This window comes from Limulus polyphemus, unplaced genomic scaffold (assembly GCF_000517525.1).
Source record: "Limulus polyphemus unplaced genomic scaffold, Limulus_polyphemus-2.1.2 Scaffold353, whole genome shotgun sequence".
Taxonomy (NCBI): domain Eukaryota; kingdom Metazoa; phylum Arthropoda; class Merostomata; order Xiphosura; family Limulidae; genus Limulus; species Limulus polyphemus.
The window spans coordinates 82477-96739 of NW_013665963.1; positions in this window are offsets into that span (position 1 = coordinate 82477).

Genomic DNA, 14263 nt, shown 5'->3' on the forward strand with positions numbered 1-14263 from the left:
GGTTGTATGTTATTTAATTCTACATTTAACTTTTTGATTCTGAACCTATTGTTACGTCTCTGGTCGTTTGTTAATTTCCCGTAAAAATTCTTTCCGAGAAACTTTATCTAATATAAATGCAGAGCACTGCGATTTACATAATATAATGGTGTGTACAAAGGTAAAGCTCAATTTCTTTAAGTCTAGTATAAGAATATTGTACTGTTCTAAGGTACATTTAAAAACGACTAGTTACAACCCCGTAATGAAAAGGTAATGTGTTTCTGGTGAAAATCAAACTTCGACCCAGAAAATCACATTGATCCTTAAAGCAAGAACACTGATTTTCGAAAAGTAAGTGATAAACAATCTACATCAAGCAGCGGATTCAATAAATGTTTTGCAAAGAATAAATCAAACACGGACAGTAAAGGAAACAAAGCTTGAAACGTAATGTGGTCTCTATTAAACTGGTTGACCTCTAGGTAATTATGTGACTTTAGACTGTAAGAACAACAACAACAACAAAAAAAAAGGGGGTGGCAGTAGAAGACAAAGACTGAAGCAAGAATAACGATGACGCAGCACTGGACGATCAAAAAGTTTCTAAGGTAGTATACCACAGTTCTAGATTGCATACTTTAGTGTTCATTACTATTATGCATAAAACCTAGCTACTACAAATTTCATTTGTTTTTGTACCACCCACAGGTTGAATATGACCTCCGCCTCGGGGAACAAAGATACAGAAACAAGGTCAAAACCTTGTTCTTGTGTTAATTTTTGTTTAAGATAAAACAGCAATACAAGTTAACAGACTTCCACATCCTTCTCTGCAGAATGTTAATTTGTAAAATTTGGGAAAAATTACTGGAATTTACCTGACTAAAAGATAGATTGTTTTCGTTTTTTTTAGTTAAGGTTAGGTTAGGTTAGGTTACCTGATTTTTTAGGTACAAAAACTCTATTCAATATATGAAGGCCTTGCTACTCCAAATACTTAAAAATAATTGTATAAAGTGAAATTATAAGTTTAGCTAAGAATGTCGTCATTTCCACTAGTCTCTTCTTTATACTACATGTTTAACTCCATGTCATTTCCGCATAAACCAAGGAAACTATCTAAACCAATAAGCCCAACAGCTAGATAAGCACAATAAAATAAACCCAACACAATCAGGTTTGCTTAAAATAATAAGAATTAAATTGAATAAATTATGTACAGAATTAATGATATTCATGAAAATTAATAAGAATAACAAATAAATCAAAAATGAATTATCGTATAAAACCATTAACTAAACTGAAAAAAAATACAGAATTAAGTAAAATCTTAAAATAAAACTTTACACAAGCTGCAATACAGTGTGACGACAGAGTAAGTCACGTGACGCTGGTAACACGTGATGAGTTTCTAGAAGGATCATGAAGGCTCGAGTGTTTACCAGACGCCCTCTATTTTGGTATATAAGCCCGGCAAATAAAGCAGAGAGGAGAGTGACGACATATATAATTGCAGATAGGGAGATATAGAGACAGATAATCGAGTCAAGTGAGCGGTAGTGACCGTAAATAAAGAGCATGAATCTTTGTGAATTATAGTGCGGGTTAAGTTAAAGTGACTGTGGAAATTCTGTGTATTGCAAAGTTCTATTGAGAAAGAATAAACTAGTTTTAATTAAGGAAGGACTTGTATCGCTGAAGTTTCTCGGGAAGAATTTCTACCGGAAATTATCAAACGAGCAGAGACGTAACAGCGTGTTTTCTATGTTCCTTTTGTAATCTCTAAGTACATGGATTTGAAATTTGATAAAACTTGGAAATTAGATTTTTCATAGAAAGGACTTATGATCAAGAAGAAGAACATGATGCAGGGAGGAAGGTCTCGATTTGAAAACGTGAAATGGTTTAGGTTAAATCCTCTCTTGATGAAACTCTTTCACCACTGATATGAATGACCATGTCTACTACCTTGATCTTGTCAAGAGTTCTTGGAGGATAACTATAGCCTCGAACTTTCCCTGAACCTGATTTTTAGCAGGCAGGAAATATGGACAACCGAAAGTTGCTATGGTATTTTGGAATTGTCAAGTTTTATAGGGCCGGATTCTTTACAGTAGGTGTCTGTGAATTGTTGGCGATAAATTTCGACAATAAACGGACAACACACAATCCACTTGTTTTAAAATAATATGTTCAAAACAAGTCAAATGTATGTACAAAAATTCATTACACAGTTGTATCCAGAGCTTTAAATAATTGTCTCCTTTTTGTCAAAGTCCTCACAGGCGGGTTCAATTATTTTAGAAATTCTGAAACAATGCCTAGGAGAAAAGCTAGTACGAGATAAAGGGGAAAGAGACTTACAGAATGGAGGACCATAAGGGACTGCTGTACCAGATCTATCAAGGTAGTCATACGGGGGAAGTTAAACAAATCATAGTACCAACATCATACTAGACTCAAGTGATAATGTTGACTCATGAGTCGATTGCGGGAGTACACCTAGGAGCAAAGAAAATGGCAGAAAGAACCACCAGCAACTTCCATTGGCTGGGCGTTATTGGAGATGTGACCAGATTATGCAGGTCATGTGACATCTGCCAAAGGACAATACCTAGAGGGAAAGTAGCCAAGGTGCCACTGGATGATATACCTCTCATAGAAGAGCTGTTCAACAGAATAGCTGTGGACGTGACAAAACACCCGTTTTTGACAAGAGCAACTGGTACATGCTGACTATGTGACACATTACCCAGAAGCCATAGCATTGCCGAAGATAGAGTAGCGGAAGCTCTTCTCGAAGTGTTCTGTAGAGTAGGCTTTTAAAAAAAGTCTTGAGTTACAGAGACACCCAGTTTACCTCAAAACTGAAAACAGTCTTTCTATATAGTGGCCCCCAGTGACACAGCAGTATTTCTATGGACTTACAATGCTAGAAACCGAGTTTCGATACCCGTGGTGAGCAGAGCACAGATAGCCCATTGTGTAGCTTTGCGCTTAACTTCAAACAAATTTATATGGTGTAAAAATATTGTAAATATTTTTCTTGAAGAGGGGCTTATTGTTTGATATACACAAATGTTTTATTTAAATTTAATATGAGAGTTGTAATTTAGATAGTTATAAAGCGTGAGTGTTAAATTTTGTATTTTAAGAATCAATAATTTATCGCAGGTTTGTTTATATAACTATTTACGAATCATTTGTTGTGTAGTTAAATTGTTGTGAATTGACCTCACATTACCCAAACCTTCAGAGTTTTTCTTGTTGCTTTAAGTGTGTATTGTTACATCATAATGTCTCGTAGTTTGTAGAAAGTGTTAGACCTCAGTCTGGATATATATATATATATATGGGCGACAGAGTTAGTGCAAGTAAAAATAAGTTAGTGAAAGTGAAAGTAAGACAAGGCTAGTGAGAAATATAGTCAAATAGATCTAGACTGTGTTTGTAAGTTTAGCCATAGAGAGTGTATACTGGCGACTTTTAAAAGTCTAATAATCGCAGATTGTATTGTAATAACAGAGATAAATGAGAGTCGAAGAGTGATCTAAAGTAATTAAACTCGCCTGTATGGACTTTGACGAAAAAGAGACAATTATTTTAAGCTCTGGATACAAATGTGATAACCAATAGTGTAACGAATTTTTGTACATGTGTTTGACTTGCTTTGAATATATTATTTAAAACAGGTGGATTGTTGAAATGTATCGCCAACAAGTCACAAACATCTACTGCAAAAAAATATCGGCCCTATGAAAACCTGACAGGGGGGTCCTCAGATCGTGTGGAGAGGTCTTTATAGGACATCCAGACTGTTGACAATCAGTGGAGTAGAAACACACTGACATTAGCAGCTGTACCCATGAGGTTTCACATAAGGATGAAGTCCACAAGCAGAGCCGTTTCACTGTTTGGAGATACAGCAAACATCAAATGAAGAAAATGGTGATCCATGGGACAGATATGAACCTCGCTGAGAGGAGAGGTTGGTTGCTAGAGCCACTATGAGCTGAGTGGTGGTTCATGATTACGTAGACATGGACAATGACTTTGTTATGACACTTTCTCACTCTGATAACCAAGAACAGGTTGAGGGATAGAATAATGCAACCTTTTGTTGTTTTCAATAGCAATTGTCTGGAAGAAGGAAGGTACATCAAAACTCTATGCTCACTTTACATTGTTGTACACAGTGACATTTATTTAAGTGTCCTGATCCTGTGGATACAAAAAATGATTGAAAATGTTGGAAGGTGGATGTTGGTTCAGCACATGAGGATGCCCAAGATCTGCATATTCAATGAATAGACAAGGTTTGTAAAAACCAGCTTGACTTCTGAAAGCAGACTTAGTTTTGCTCTTATCATTCAGCTCTACACATCAGTATCCAGAATCGAAGCTGTACTCTTCCATGTTTCTGCAATGGTTACACTGCACTTTGCTGTAAGGCAAAAAGCTTCCAAGCCAGATCTGGTTTCTCCAGTAGCTCTTCCCAGAGCTCCTGAAGTGTCATTCATGGAGCTCATCCATTAGTGGAAATATTCCATACTGTATAGTTGACAGTTAATACTGACTACTGCTGTAAAGATTTTCATGGCTATACCTTGCCTGCTATTATATATTTTGTGATGCCAAGAGAGGATTGAGTTTATTGGCTCATAGGTAGTTCTACGATAATGTGTAGCTCGATTATCAAGACACACCAAGACAAGCGATAGTTTAGATTTTCATATGTGAGTCATTGAACAGTCTGTTCGATCTTATAAGCTATACAATAACATGTAATATATAATAAGAAAAGACCCGACTAACACATCATCTACCAGCTCTAAAACCTGCCTGTTGCTCTCTCAAGAAAGCTTCTGTGACATCTTTAATCTTATTCATCAAAATAATACTCAAAAGTTTTAATGAGACACTATAAAATGACAAATCTCATTTCTTGAGTATTTTGACAACCGTCATTTTTTTTTCTTTTTCGGTCAGTGGTACAGTTCTCTGATTCCCAGAAAAGTTTAATCAGATCATGGAATCTTCCTAGTCCGATACCATCTCCCGATATTTCTACAGCTTTCATATTATTTCCTGGACTTTTATTAATCTTAAGTAAGTAGCTGCGTCAACAGCTTCTTTGTCTATAAATGTTGTAGCTCCACGTAATTCTTCTTGATGGAAATAATTTAGATGCATAGGATATCCGTTTCCAGAAAAGAAGTTCATTCATTCTGTTTGGTCATTCTTGAAGAGGTTAATCAAGTTCTGCATACTTTCACTCATTTTTGGAAGCTTTTGTAAGTTCAAAGAAGAAGCTGTCTGTATATTACAATTTCAATTGGTCTAGTACTTCATTAAATTTAATACTTGATAAATTGTTTTATCAAAACTGTTAGGCCTTAAATGAAATAGTTACGATCAATACTAAAAGTTATAACAAATTTTTATTGAAATTCACGAACAAAAGTATTTCCTTTTCCATATGTATTTATGACGTGTAGGTAGAAATTTTCCTATATTTTATAGAAATATTAACGATGACTATATCTATTATGTTTAAATGTGATTAATATAAAATGTTGGCTTCAAAATGGTGTGCCCCTCAAATTCTGTCCTTCATACAAAACTGCAAAATAACAACAGAAATTCCGCTCACAGTGCATAACCAGTTGAATTCGACACTGTCATTGAATCAAAGGATCGCGATTTTTACAGAATGTTCCAACACAATGATCTAATAAAGCTAGCAAATGAGTACCAGAAGGAGAAGACTGACCCTGTTAGTGGAAAATTAACGTTATGAGAAGGAAAATATAATTGTCTTGTGTTTTGGTAACATTGTGAAAATAACAGCATTCCTACACATAATACGGCTAAATAAAAATGAAGATATTTCTTCAACTACATTTCACGTTCTCAGTTCTTTCAAAATTCCAATGTCGTTATACTTTTTTTGTTATAATTGCAAAAACCCTAAAAAAATAACTTCACTACACTAGATAAGACAGGCTCAAAGTGAACTCTACAGTATAACAATTGGCACAAGACTGATAGTGAACTTTACTGTAAAAGACCACTCTGTGTTACCTAAGAAGAGTCGAACTAACATTCTAGGAAGATCGTCTTCTAAGAAAATTATTTAAAGCAGTTATGAAAGAACTTCACTGCAGACAAACAATGACTGTGAACTTGAAATTAATTTTAAATGTATTAGAAATTAAACACTAAAAGGAAAGGTTTGATTGTTAGAACTGACAAACACAATGCAAGTTTTGATTCCGCATATTTTTCCCTTCAATCGATATGCATCAAGAAATAAACAGCAAATTAAAAGTACAGATGTGGAAAATGAATTTTGCGTAATGTTTTCAGAAACGAAACTGGCATATACAAACGATAAATACAAATATCAACCTAATAATCTTATCAAGTCCGAATCAGATAAAGCACTTTAAAGTTGTAGTTAATTGTTTACATAAACAATTAGTCATCAGAATTACGTAACTTATTTCCAAATATTAACCTCACAGTTGACGAATGCTGCCACTTACTGAAAAACATGTTACACACGTTTTTTTGGGGGGGAGAGAGGGGGGGAGAATAGACTCAACAATATCTCCACCAGTTTCCCTGTGATTCGTCCTATGTGTACGCTAATCTTCAGTTCGATATCTACGTAAATAATTTCAAGAAACGTCTTTTTGCTCTAATGATTTTGAAAGTTATAGTTTTAGTCAGGAATAATCACCTACAATTAATGTTAAATCCCGCTTCGATTATCTTAATAGCAAGAGTGGGTTTGAAAGGTATATGTGGTGTAAAGATGAAGAGAGAAAGCCAAATACACTAAACAAAATCACTTTATTACATAATAAAGATACAAAATTCATACAAGTTTTAAAGGAAATAAAAGGAACTGAATAAAAACAAACTTAAAATATCTAAAATTCAACAAATGAACAACAACATATTTAAACCGAAACTTTAAGGAAGAAAGATACTCGAAGACACACTAGCCGGTAATAACAATCACTAACTTAATACTTGAGCTGGGTTGTCTATTTTTATGTCAGAAGTAAAACTAATTCAAAGTTGGCGATGTCGGCTCAAGAAGTATTAGTGTCTTTATAACATGATCAATTACATCAATTGTTCTGAATGCAGATTGGATCTATTTCCATATTGTAGAGGTAGTCTGGTACTGCACACACAACATGGTAATAAAGATAGTGTATTGCCATTTACCATAATAAATCAAACCATATGTTTCATATTGTCAAAGTAAATGTTTAGGTTCCATGAACTTACAGGAACATATTAAAAATGTTTCGTCTTTCTTTAACCATTACGAAAGTTAAAAAGGTAGACCTTAAAAGCAAAACTTACCACGACTCTCTTCCCCTGTATTTCTGTCCTTCTTTGATCTAATGGATTCTTAAATCTTAACTGTAATACATTTTCAATGCTTAATCATTATATAATTAGGAAATAAGGCCCCAAAATACAAAGAAATCTTTATACAAATCTATACGTTATTGAAGTTGTGTTACTGTTCCAATAAAACCACTCTGCTTCGTTTAAGGACTTTGTCATATAGTGCATCAAAAGCATACTTAAATATATTTGGTTGTGCATTATATCTTGGGTTTCCTGAAGCATATCATTCGTGTCTAAGGATTCTTAAAAGTACCCAAAGGTCGTCATTTTGTTAGTGGTTAAATTAAATCCTGTTGTTTCAGCTGTATTGTAACGAAAATGAAACACACTTAACAGCAGTACGTTGAAAATATACGAAAACACTTCGTGGAAGCCTAGTGGACCTTTATGACGTCACTTAACTCCCTGTATGTGTTATTCACATCACTATTACCAGATTACCCCTGAAGAAGAAAGGCCCACCTTTCAAAAGCACTCGGGTTAGAGGGTTTTTATCGTTTTTAAATAAGTTAAGATATTATGAAAATGGAAATTGCGATTTTTTCACTTGTAGGCAGATCAGTTTGTGAAAATATATTTGATAAGAGGACATTTTGTCAAATGTGGAGTTTGCTTTCAATTATGTTATAATCTCTGGAAAGACTGTTACATCTAACAATACTATTCCAATTATTACAGCAATGCAACCTGGAAAGACAAACAGAACTTGGGAATAAATATTGTAAACAACAACTTTCACAAATGCAAGGATTTAGGATTATATCGAGTTTCTGGAGATTTTTTATATAATCTGTCAAGTTTTCCTTTCCAAGAAGAAATTTGTTCAAAATGACTTTCAGAAAGATTGCTAACCAAAAACTCCTGAGGGACTTGTATTTTTACTCAAAAAGAAATTAAGAACTGGAGAAGATGAGTCACTTATATTTACATCTTTTTGCAGATTAAACTGATAATCCAGTATAAGGAAGAAAAAAATATGAATGAATAGCACTGCGTGAAACAATGTCTTAGAAAGCTTGCTTATCATTATCTGGTTCTTCTTCAGAGGAACTGTTATCACTTTCTACTCCTGTTGCTTCATTGTCAGAGTCAGAAAATCTGTACCTATCAGTGCACCTGAAGCCATTTGCCAAGCACACAGATTTTGACAGTTTGCAACTCCTGAGAAAGTCACAGGACAGTCAATCCAGCACAGTCTGAGGTACAAGCTCAATTCAATCAACTACCAGTAGCATTTCCTCATCCTGTTTTCTCACTTCCAGCCTCTTACAATAGGGTTAGGTGTCTCTGGGTTTTTCCACAGTCAACCCCTTCACATCACAGCCCATAAATTGTACCATTGGTTATGTTTCTTTAAACATTCTCTAAATGGGGCATTTGGCGACACTCAATTTCACCTTTCTTTGCATAGAATAGGTGATATATTTAATCATTTATTTAAATGAAGCAGATTTGGATGCATAGAGATAGAAGGCAAACTTCTCCAATAGCTCTTCAGACAGTCCCATTCCTTCCCCAGTTGTGAGAAGGCTTCTTCTGCCTCTATTTTGACTCTCAGGATTTTGAGGGCACTTACTTTCCCTTTTCCTGCAAATGTGTGGATTGTGTCACATCTTGTGTAGGCATGCATACATATAAAGGCCTGACAAACATTTGTGCTAACAGCAGTTGCTATTTTCTCGATGTCAAGTACTTGTGTGTACTTTAGTGCCACATTTCTGGAACAATGGAACTCTGATAAAATCATAAAATGTCAAGCACACAAACAAATCATTGTCCTCTGAGCTTATCATTACTGCATGGTAGCCTTCTTCAGCAACATGCAGCAATAAGCAACCATCTGCTACCTTATCCCAAAGTATCTCAGTGTACATTGTATTCTTCCACCCATTTACCAAAAATAAGACAAGGCTTGTTTTGTTTCTGACTTGGCTCAGAAATTTCCCCACCACCTTATAATTTGCGAGGCTGTGATGCTCTGTATTTGGAATCCAGGCTCTTCCACGCTGATTTTCTTTTCACTGTTATTTATGGATGTTTCCTTGTATGTGTCATATCAAGCATCAATCCTTTGATTCTTACCTCTTCCCCTCAGAGCCAGGGACAGTATAGATATGACAATTTCACCAAAGTTGACTTGATCACCTCTCACACCCAGAACAGCACCATTTTCTGGCATTTTTTTAGCTAGTGCTACATTCTTCTGCGAGCATATGGCTAAAGCAGCTTTGTTGGTCTTTTAAAGGGGCCCTTCTGGGGTTACCAAAGTCCATGGCAAAGATTTCAGAGGATTGGAAAATATATCTGCCATCTGAAGATTCCAAGCTGGTGCCATGAAAACAATGTGACCAAAGAGTGCCTTGTCTGCTTTACCTTCTTCTTGTTGTTGTATGTATTGGTGAAAGTTTTAAGCTTGTTCATTTTTATTGGGTCACATAATTTCTTCATTAGTGAGATGCTCTCAAGACTCTAAGTTCTAAAGTCAGCATAGCTTTGCTCTCCTACTTTATATGCCTTCATTAGGTCAGAGACTATTTCCAGAGGAGCTGCTTTTGCTGTAGAGATAATAATGAGATCCTGTGTTCTTCTATGACGTAATGTGTCTTCACCTCCCCTGGTTTAAGGCAGAACCTTGTTGTACCACTTGATGTCTGTGTTTTTATTTACTGTGACCTCATTATTTTGGTCAAAAGGAATATATCCAAATGTGTTGTTGCCAAAGAGATGAACAGAAAAGTATCCATCCATGAAGTTATGGTGCATCTTAGGGTGTTCCACTAGAACTATTGTCATCTGGACACAGTAGGCTGGCAAGTACCTAATATACTTCACTTTGTCACAAGCAAAATACCAAGGGATCATGGATAAGGATTAACTGCCAGTTGCCTTCTTGGGTAACATGCAGCTTGGACAGAAATACATCTTCAATCATGTTATTGCTTCACTGTATAGATCAGTTGTAAGGCCTTATTTATAATACTGTGCACAGTTTCAGGTTTCCTTCCTCAAGAAGGACATTGAATTGTTGGAGAAGGTTCAGGGAAGAGCCACTACGATGATATCTGGGGTGGTGGGATTGTCCTATGAGGAGAGACCAAAATCTCTAAACTTGTTTTCTCTGGAGAGGAGAAGGGTCAGAGGGGATTTGATTGAAGTGTTTAAGATTATTAAGGGTATTGATAATATAGATCCATCAAACTGTTTTGTGTTTAGCAGTGAAAACAATAAAACAATAGTCATAAATTCAAATTTTGGCAATGTAGGAGTTGTCTGCAGTTTAGACAGTATTACTTTTCAAACAAGGTGGTTGGTTTTTGGAATGAGCTACCTTCGAGGGTGGTGGAGACAAAAAATTAACTGAGTTCAAGAAGGGATTGGATGAATACATGAGTAGGAAGGGGTGGTTATACTTGGGAGCTGGAAGGGACATCCTTGATGGGCTAATAAGCTCGTTTTTGTCCCTTTAACATTTTATGAAACTTATGTCCACATATGATATCCAAAATGTTAACAGGTCCCCACTACCAAAACGAAGATGCTTCAAAATCTATTTCAAGGGTCTTGTACTTCTACAAATGCTGGACTCTGCAACAGGATCTCAAGGTTTCTTTGGCCAAGGTCTTTTACCAGGTCATTCACTTCTTCCAGGAATGAACAGTCTGTCTGCTGCTTGTTATTCTGCTTTGTCTCCACCAAGGGGATGAACTCCACCCAGGTGAGTCTCATCATTGTTTCATATATGCAGTTGTGCACTTGAACTGCATGGTTTTACATCTTGCCTTCAAGAACTCCAGTTACTGACCCTTCTGCAATGAAGCCCACTTCAATGCAAATGTCATGAAGGCCAGCATCCTGAAATCATTTACCAAGAATTGAAAATACATTGCAGATGGTGTGAAATGTGTCCAATTGATGTTGGACTTTCTTTGTACTTCTAGGCAATTTCTAATGCTTTTGCATTCAGAGCTTGACCAATGACTACTATTATTTTCTGCAATTCTGTGCATCTCACATTGGCCGTGGTTCAAAATTTCAGACACTGTTGTTAACTCAGTATCTGGGGCACTGATGGTAGGCAGATAGCCAATGGAATCATGTGAGCTGCTTACTAAGTACCTAGTACTGATCTTAAACCATGTCCAACTGGGTACTTCCTGCTTCATTATATCTGCCTGCCTTGCAACTATCCAGTCCAGGTTGTTGTTCCTAACAGCCCTCATTTCCTCTAAGAATTCCTGTATGGCTGCAGTGGCCCAACCCACTCACTAGCAACATGCACCACCACTTTTTCCTTTTCAGTGGTTGCAGTTCTTTCATTTTGTTTCTCAATGCTTGGGAGAGGAGCTTTCAGGAGTATGATTCATAGTCTTTTACCAATACAGCAATGCCATCGACTTAATAAGTGATCCTTTTGCTAGCCAGTTTCTTCCGGCCTATCAATGTTGTCCCATACTAGATTTGGGAAAACATACACCTGAATGTTGGCTAGATGAGCAATTGGCTGATTCAAGGAAGCTGCGAGTTTCTGGAGATACAAGGCAGTCATTTTCTTCCAGTTGTGAATTTGAAACTACATGTCCTAGACTGTTCAATGTATAGATGATTACAACATTGCCAGTTAAAGAACTTTTAATTGGAAATTTTAGAACTACAGGAGAGGAAATATGATTTGGTTAAAAATTAATTGAACAATCAAAAGTACATGCTAACTCACTGACTACAGTTGTTAAATTGTGAACGTCTTTTACAGGCCAGCAAAGAATACTTAAGATTATACTTGTTATAAGACATTAGTATTAAGCCTGTTACATTTTTAAACACTACATTCTTTATCTAATTCCTTGGAAATTTTCAAGCATTAGAAGAGTGTATAATAATAGTATCCCAACTATACTATATCTTTCATATCCATTTCCAACAAAATATTTCACTCAATCCATCAATAAACCCATTGACTTTGGACTTCTTATCTCTTTAGAGGCAGATGGAGTATTCTCAGCTCACCTTTGCCCCTTAAGGTACCATATCATTGGATATTAACAGCTTTTTTATTTCTCATCACCCTGGATTTAATGGTTATGTTTCCCATATTTATTGAAGTTTCCTTTTTTTGCTGACATCATTTGGCAAAATTTTATTCTATAAAGGCTTTTATCTACAGTTCCTGGCAATATGTCCTTTCAAGTTACCTTGAAAAACCATTATCTTTTGGTTTATTTCCTCCATGTTATTTTACTACTTGTCTAACTAAATCTTTTAATTTTTCTAGACGATCATCATGGTGTATAACTTCTAGACTGCGTCTTTAGTAGTTTATCTGCAGCTTTAACGAATTCAAGTTCCATCACCAACTGGAGATGTATATCTACTTTGCTAAGCCTAATTCGCATTTCCTCATCTGTTGTGGTATCTATAAATTGGTTACATGTCAATCAATATATCACTTCACATGGAGCAGTTGGGTAAGATAACTGGGCAAACCTTTCCAAATCTTCTGCAAGTTTGGTTAAGGTCTCCTCTTTCTTCCATACTCTGCTTTTAAACTTTGCTTTGGTCAATTCTATCTAGTGTGTCACTCCAAACCCATTGGATAAGGTAGCTACCAATGCTTGATAGTTGTTAAAGCTCTAAGACAGAAGGTTACTTAACACTATTAATTAGTCTTTTTAAATGGGCAGCAAGTTTAGTAGCTTATTATTCACTACCTCACCCATTCTCCTCAGAAGTGATTTTGAACTGGGCCCGATATACCTCCTATAGTACCTTTATATCACATTCTGTAAGTTATTTAATTGGACCATGTTGTTAAACAGGCCAACTAAATTTTGGAACTGACTAGTCATGCAGTCAATGGCACATCAGTAGTGGTAATAGTTGTAGACCACACAGTTTCTCCTATTCCATATTTTATAGTAAATGGCATCACTTTTAGGTTGAAATTCTTGGGTAGGTTTAGACACAAAATGTGGCTGATTTGATCTTTGTTTTCTAAATTAATTTTCTTAATGTTTTCCTATGTCTCTGAAATTATTTTCTACCTCATTGATCTTGCTGTTATGATCTTTCCATACTTCAGAGATGTATTTTTGTATTTCTTTACCTTTATGTACTTTATATATTTTCATATCACGTTAATCTTGTTGTTGTAATCCCTCTTTACATCTCCAGCAACTTAATCAATCTTATCTTCAATCACATTTATACTCATTCTAAACTCCTCTTGCTTAATATAGGTATCTTATTGATGTTTGGTTATTTGTTTAAAATTACAATGTTTGTGAACACAATTTTTTGTTTTTTTATGCTAACTAAAGTTATTTAATTTGATGATGATTTTAGTTAAGTTTGCTGTTTAATGACTTTGTTAGGTGACTACAAAATACTCTGATGACTCAAATCTTTATTGAACATTATTTTTATGTTTATCCTATTCAACAAACATGCATAAATAAATTTGCTAATTGGTTACTCAAAATTTTCAAATTGAAACTGTGATATGTTTTAAATAAATTTATCTAATAAAATTTGAAAACCATTATGGTATGTATAAGAACAAAAACTGAAAGTCTATTTAGATAACATAGTACACATGTATTAAAACAAAAAATTTTAAGTTCTCCACATTAGCTGCAGTAATGTTTCATTTTTACAATGATAGTGTGACACCAGTGAACTTTTTAAAAATGAGCTGTTAAACACTGCAATAAAATTTTCTGCATTTTTAACATGAAAGAAGATACTTTCACTGTAATAATTTAATATTTTAGATCAATCAGTGTTGACCACATAGTCCGAAAGTAACCTAAGAAAGTCAAACAAAATTAAAATAACGTTAATACATTCTGTA